Below are 6,141 nucleotides of genomic sequence, written 5' to 3' on the forward strand. Positions count from 1 at the left end.
CTCGCTACCCCCAGGCAGATTGACACTTTCAGCCAACTTGGTGTCGTCTGCAAGCTAACTGAGGGTTCACTCAGTGCCCTCATCCAGGTCATCAATAAAGATATTGATGAAGACAAGCAGATCAAAGTTGGTCAAGCAAGACCTGCCCTTCGTGAACCCATGCTGGCTTGGCCTGATCCCCTGGCTGTCCCGCACATGCCATGTGATCTCCCTAAAGACAATCTGCTCCATAACGTTCCCCAGCACCGAGGTCAGGCTAACAGACCTGTAGTTTCCTGGATCCTCCCTGCAGCCCTTCTTGTAGTTGGGGTCACATTGGCAAGCCTCCAGTCTTCTGGGACCTCACCAGTCAACAAGGAACACTGATAGATGATGGAAAGGGCCTTGTCTATCACTTCCGCCAGTTCCCTCATCACTCTTGGGTGAATCTCATCCTGTCCCATGGACTTGTGGCAGTCCAGTTGGAGTAGCAGGTCTCTGACTGTTTCCTCCTGAATTGTGGGGGGTTTAGTCTGCTCCCCAGCCAAGGCTGCCAGGTCAGAGGATGAAGTACCCTGAGGATAACTGGTCTGACTTTTAAAGACAGACGTAAAGAAGGCATTCAGAACATCTGCCTTTCTCCTTATCCTCAGTGGTTGCATTCCCAGCTTCATCCAGTAAAGAATGGAGGTTCTCCTTGGTCCTCCTCTTACTGTTGATATACTTGTAGAAGAGTTTCTTGTTCCTTTTTACCCCAGCGGCCAGGCTGAGTTCAAGCTGGGCTTTTGCCTTTCTGATTTTCTCCCTGCACATCTTAACAACTTCTTTGTATTCCTTCCGGGTTGCCCATCCCTTCTTCCACAGGAGGTAGATTCCCTTTTTCTCCTGGAGCCTCAAGAATAGCTCCCAATTCATCCACGCTGGTCTTCTTCCGCGCCGGCTCATTTTGCGGCTCAGGGGGACAGCCTGCTCCTGCGCCTTTAAGACTTCCTCCTTAAAGAACAACCAGCCATCTTGTACCCCTTTATTCTCTAAGACTGAATCCCAGGGGAATCCCCCTACTATCCCTGGGCAATTCAAAGTCCGCCCTCCAGAAGTCCAAGGTAGCCGTTTTGCTGTTCCCCCTCCTGACTCCACCAAGAATCAAGAACTCTACCATGTCATGGTCACTCTGCCCAAGACAGCCCCCAACCTCCACATCTCCCACCAGATCTTCTCTGCTTCTGAATAGCAGGTCTAATGGGGCAGCTCCTCTCATAGGCTCTCTTACCAGCTGCATGAGGAAGTTATCCTCCATATACTCCAGAAAGCTTCTTCCGTGCTTTTTTGTATTCCCAGCATATGTCCATGAGGACAAGGGCTGGCGATTGCGCAACTTCTGTCAACTGCTTGTAGAACACCTCATCTGTCTCTTCATGCTGGTTCGGCAGTCTATAACAGACGCCCACCAGGATGTCTGCCTTGTCATCCCTTCCCCTGATCTTTACCCATAGGGATTCAACCTTATCATCCCCAGCCATAAGCTCAGTAACATCAAAGCACTCTTTAACATAGAGAGCCACACCACCACCCCTTCTTCCTCGCCTGTCCTTCCTGAAGAGTTTGTAGTCACCCATTGCAGCACTCCAGTCATGGGAGTGGTCCCACCATGTTTCCATAATGGCAACTAGGTATAGCTTGCCTGCCACACAGTGGCTTCCGATTTTTCTTGTTTGTTGTCCATGCTGTGTACATTCGTGTAGACACGCTTCAGCTGAGCCCCTCACCTCACCCCTAATCTCATTACCACTCCCCCAGGCTCATCTCTAGCAGACCTGGTTTTATCCCCTTTCCCCTTCATATCTAGTCCTCTCGACAAGTCCTGCCAACTCCTGGGCAAGGATTCATTTCCCCCTTTGAGACAGGTGATACCCACCAGCAGACCTCAGGCCAGGCACCAAGTAGACCTCCCCATGATCAAAGAACCCAGAATTCTTGTGTTTGCACCAGTCTCTCAGCCATGTGTTTATAAGATGGGTTTTCCTGGTTGTCTCTTCTCTTGCTTGCCAAAATTGTAAGGATTTCATATAACAACAAACAAACAACTCCAGAAGAGAATTTCTAAGCCATTTAATACTGTTCTCATTTTAGAGGTGTAGAACTGAGATGCTGAGAAATTAGATTGAGAATTTTGGGTACAAAAGTTAGTAAGTCATAGAACAAGACTTCACAGAAGTGAAACTGCATGTTTAAAGAGCTGCCCTTCTTGTCTTCCAGAGTAAGCATGAATAGTCTGCTGTTCCACAAAATCTCTACTTATTAGAGTAAGCATCCTGAAAAATGAATTAACGCAGCCCTACAAGAACTTGGATTCACATACTTGTTTAGTATTAAGTAGCAACTTTGTGAGTTAAAATCCAGTTACCTAATAAAGTGTTTGGACGTATTAATATTTTCATCAGCTAACAGCACAGAAGTCTTCCTGTAGGATAATCTGGTATCAGTAATTTCCTATTTTCCTTTGGGTACATTTGTTAATATTGGAGAAGTACGAATATTTTTCCATTGAGATAAAATCTCTTTCCTAGTTAATGAGGGATTGCAGTGACTCTTGAACCTTACTATATTTCAAAATCTGGAACAGACATTTACTGTCTTCAGTTAATATCTCTCTTACTATCTCCTGATTGCTCATACTTTTGACCTCATCCTGCCCATGATTTCTGCTGCTTTTTTTCCTGTCAGCATTGTGTTATAATTCCAGACCCATTCTTTCCCTCCTTCATTCCTTACTTAAGTTTGCACAAATATATAGATTCTAAATAAAATAGTTTTGATTTGCAGTGAAATAGAATTTGCTAAAATTCAATAGGAATGGATAATATCCTCATAGTAATTTTCTTCTTCACTAATAACTTCTCAAAGCAATATTCAAAATGCTGTTTTCCAGTTCTAATCCATATTTATCAATTTTCATACTAGAACTATTCTTTTGTGAGTTTTTTATTTATATTCTATATGCCTCTTTCTGCTCTTCCTGAAGCTAACTTACCAAAAACACAACCATGGAAATACATGCAAAACATGTGAGCATCTTTTTGAAGAGTACCTTATTTGCATTGTCCCTTTTAAGGGAGAAAAGAAATTCCTATGTAATTTTGATATTTATTAAATGATACAAGGTGAATAAGGTTTCTGTGTAAAAGTGGTTTGCTATAAAGCCATTATAAAACAAAAGACATATACCCTACTGTTCTGGAGGTTCCAAATATATTTTAGTCACGGCACATGCTGCATTGCAAAATAGGATCTCATAGATATATTCTTCTACAATTTTTTACAGAACACCTATCAATCTCCCACTGATAACAAGAAAACTTTGAAGTATCCTTCAGTAGAGCATGAAGATAGGAAAAGAAAGTAGGTTTGGAGGTTTTTGTTTTTTTGTTACTTTTGTTTTCCAGAATAGATTTGATAGCTGACATCTCAGATACAGTGGACTTGTTATTTTGATGAATACAGCAATTAACCTGTAGTATTTTGGAAATACATATACTTACGTGAAATGGATGAAATTTGCTTACACTTACTATTCTTAATTGAACATAATAATTACAAGTATTTCTAGTATGCATGTGTAGGAAAAGGAGATGGCAAATAACCAGTTCTAAATTCCCCAAAAAAGAGCAAAAGTCACAATCCAGTTTAAGAAAGATAGATATGCTTACCCATCCCAAGGATCAGGGCTTGCAAAATACTCAAAAAACAAACAAGCAAAAAAATACACGTGCACGTACGCACACGCATGCACGCACACACACACACACACATACACAAAAAAAAAAAAAAAAAAAAAAAAAGACAGTCTCAACGCTATCAGCCTTTAATGAGGTTTAGGGAGGGGTGGAATCCCTTCTAGTCACACAGGTGAATTGCTTTTACCTGTGGTCCCAGGGCTGGCTGTGTCCCTTTATCAGGTGCTCAATCATTGGTTCTGGCCATGACTTAGTAATTCCCATATAGTGTGTAAATCACATTTGAATAATGCAGAATCCTTCCTTTAGTTAGTATATATTACTAATTAATTTGAAGTGAGACTTTTGTCCATAAATACATAATTAATGTAACAATAAAATATGCCTAACTTTTGTCTCTTAAAAAATTATGCATTGCCATGGTTTGTAAGTAAGTATTAAACATATGCATAGAAATGAAGAACTGTTATAAGCATGAATTTCCTATATGCACATGTGTTTGTATGTAAGGATAGAGCATTAGATAATTCTGAACGAAAATGTCCTAATCAATCCTAAATTGAGGACTACACAGAGGAAATAAAGAGCAAAGGTAGGTGCTCTATATTCTTTATTTTTCTAAGATCTCAGTAACAACCTAGCTATACCAGGAATACTTGCCTTCACACAAAAAGCTTGCCCTTGAAACTTTGTGAAATCTCATGTCATCATCTTGTTTACTTCCCCTCCCATGCCACCTCCCAGTGAAATTAACAAAAAGATGATTTTCTGAATTGTAGAGTGTAAATTCAACCTGCTTCCTGCTTTAGGTTTGCAGATTCTTTTCTGCACCTGTTTTTCTCAACCAAAGTAGTAGTTTACTGTTTATAGCTGTGTGGCACATACATTGCTTCTGCAAGGGAGGATTAGTAAAACCAGTTGATAGTGCTTTTTGTTTGGTAGGTTTTTTCATCTTCATTATTCTTGTATCTACTTTGAGCTTGTGCCAGAAGTGTACAATAGAGTTATATGCTTGTCAGACAAACTACTATAGTAATTTGTGAAACAGTTCTAAGCAGGATTATCAAACTAGGACTTGTGACTAAATCTTTAAGTACTGTTTTACTTGTATTAGCCAGTAAAATCAGGAATTATGCTTTATGAGAGTAGATTCAATTCTGGTGAGATGAATCCTGGTGTTTACTTCAGAAGGTTCACTGCCTTTTTATAAGTATCCGTTCAACATATTTGAAGCATTTAAAATCATTTCCTTCCCTTTAGAAATACACTTTGCTGCTGAATTCTCTTATTCAGAAGTCAATTTATGTAAATGACTATTCTGTATGGTAGAGATAAAACAAAACAAACAAACAGTTTCAGACATTTCTGACAGAATTTCTAAATGAAGTAACGAATAGCTATAATGGAAAATAGAGAAAAATAATACATGCTTACCTTTTAATTCTTTAAGTTTCACTGTAAGATCCTGCTTAAAATTGCATGATTGAATTTCACACCTCTGAAGTTTTAAATCATGTTTTTGCTTCTAAAAAAGATCAATTACTTGAGCTGATTTCCATTTAAGTAAATACTACTCTTGGGTAGTGTCTCAATCCTTCTTTGTTTTTGGTTCAAAGCTTGCTTTCTGAGGCATTTCTTGTGATAAGACCCTGGCTTATCTAGGAGATGAGAGGTAGGTGTTGCTGTGTGGCAGTCAGCATCACTGTGTGGACAATTTTACATTTGAAAGCATTTCTCTGGAGCTATTGGCCTTCGGAAGAGAGTGCTCAGGACTGTTTACTGGTGGAACATATGGCCTGTGACCAAATAATTCCAGCTTGCTATAGGATACAATGAGATACCACTGTATCCTGTGAAGGCAAGATACAAGTTGGCCCCTCCATACTCCCTCTGATCTGCTGGGAAGGCCAGGAAGACGGGAACAAAAGGAGTTCCTGCTGAGATCCAAGAGCCAGAAGCTGTCACTCCAAAAAGAGCTGACTCAACCACTTTGGACTTATAAATAAATTTGTTCTGCCATTGGAAAGCATCGCTGTTGTCACCACTGTCACCGTAGAACAGTTGTCATCATCAACTGAACAACAGTGCCTGACAACCCACCACTACTGAAGATCAATGACTGAACTACAAACCACATTGGACCCATGGTGGTGACTATCTCCATCTTGCTTCATATGAAGACTCCTTGCTTCTATTTCCTATGTTTTCTATTGCCCTTATTTCCTTCCCCATCTCCCTGAATGACTAGGATTTGTAATAAACTGGTCTGGCTAACATTTGACCCTTTGTGTCTTAATCTTGCCGTCAAGTATACATATATTAAAAGAACCTCCTCTCTCTCCTACAAATTGGAGTGAGACAGGCAGTCCTTGCAAATGTAATTAAAATGCAATACTGCAAACATATAATACCAGACAGCTTTCATGTG

At 40.2% G+C, this 6,141-nt stretch overlaps 1 long non-coding RNA gene across 4 annotated transcripts in view; it reads left to right on the top strand.

Annotated features, from left to right (window-relative positions):
* The window catches only part of LOC112532419, an 87,843-nt gene extending 81,921 nt beyond the window's left edge, over positions 1–5,922 (top strand). For all 4 annotated transcript variants that reach the window (XR_006939234.1, XR_005859649.1, XR_005859651.1 and 1 more), the window contains one exon: positions 3,302–5,922. This is a non-coding gene — a long non-coding RNA (uncharacterized LOC112532419). The remainder of the gene's footprint in view (positions 1–3,301) is intronic.
* Positions 5,923–6,141: the final 219 nt, after the last annotated feature.

The sequence above is a fragment of the Gallus gallus genome, chromosome 4 (genome assembly GCF_016699485.2).
Source record: "Gallus gallus isolate bGalGal1 chromosome 4, bGalGal1.mat.broiler.GRCg7b, whole genome shotgun sequence".
In the NCBI taxonomy this organism is placed as follows: Eukaryota; Metazoa; Chordata; class Aves; order Galliformes; family Phasianidae; genus Gallus; species Gallus gallus.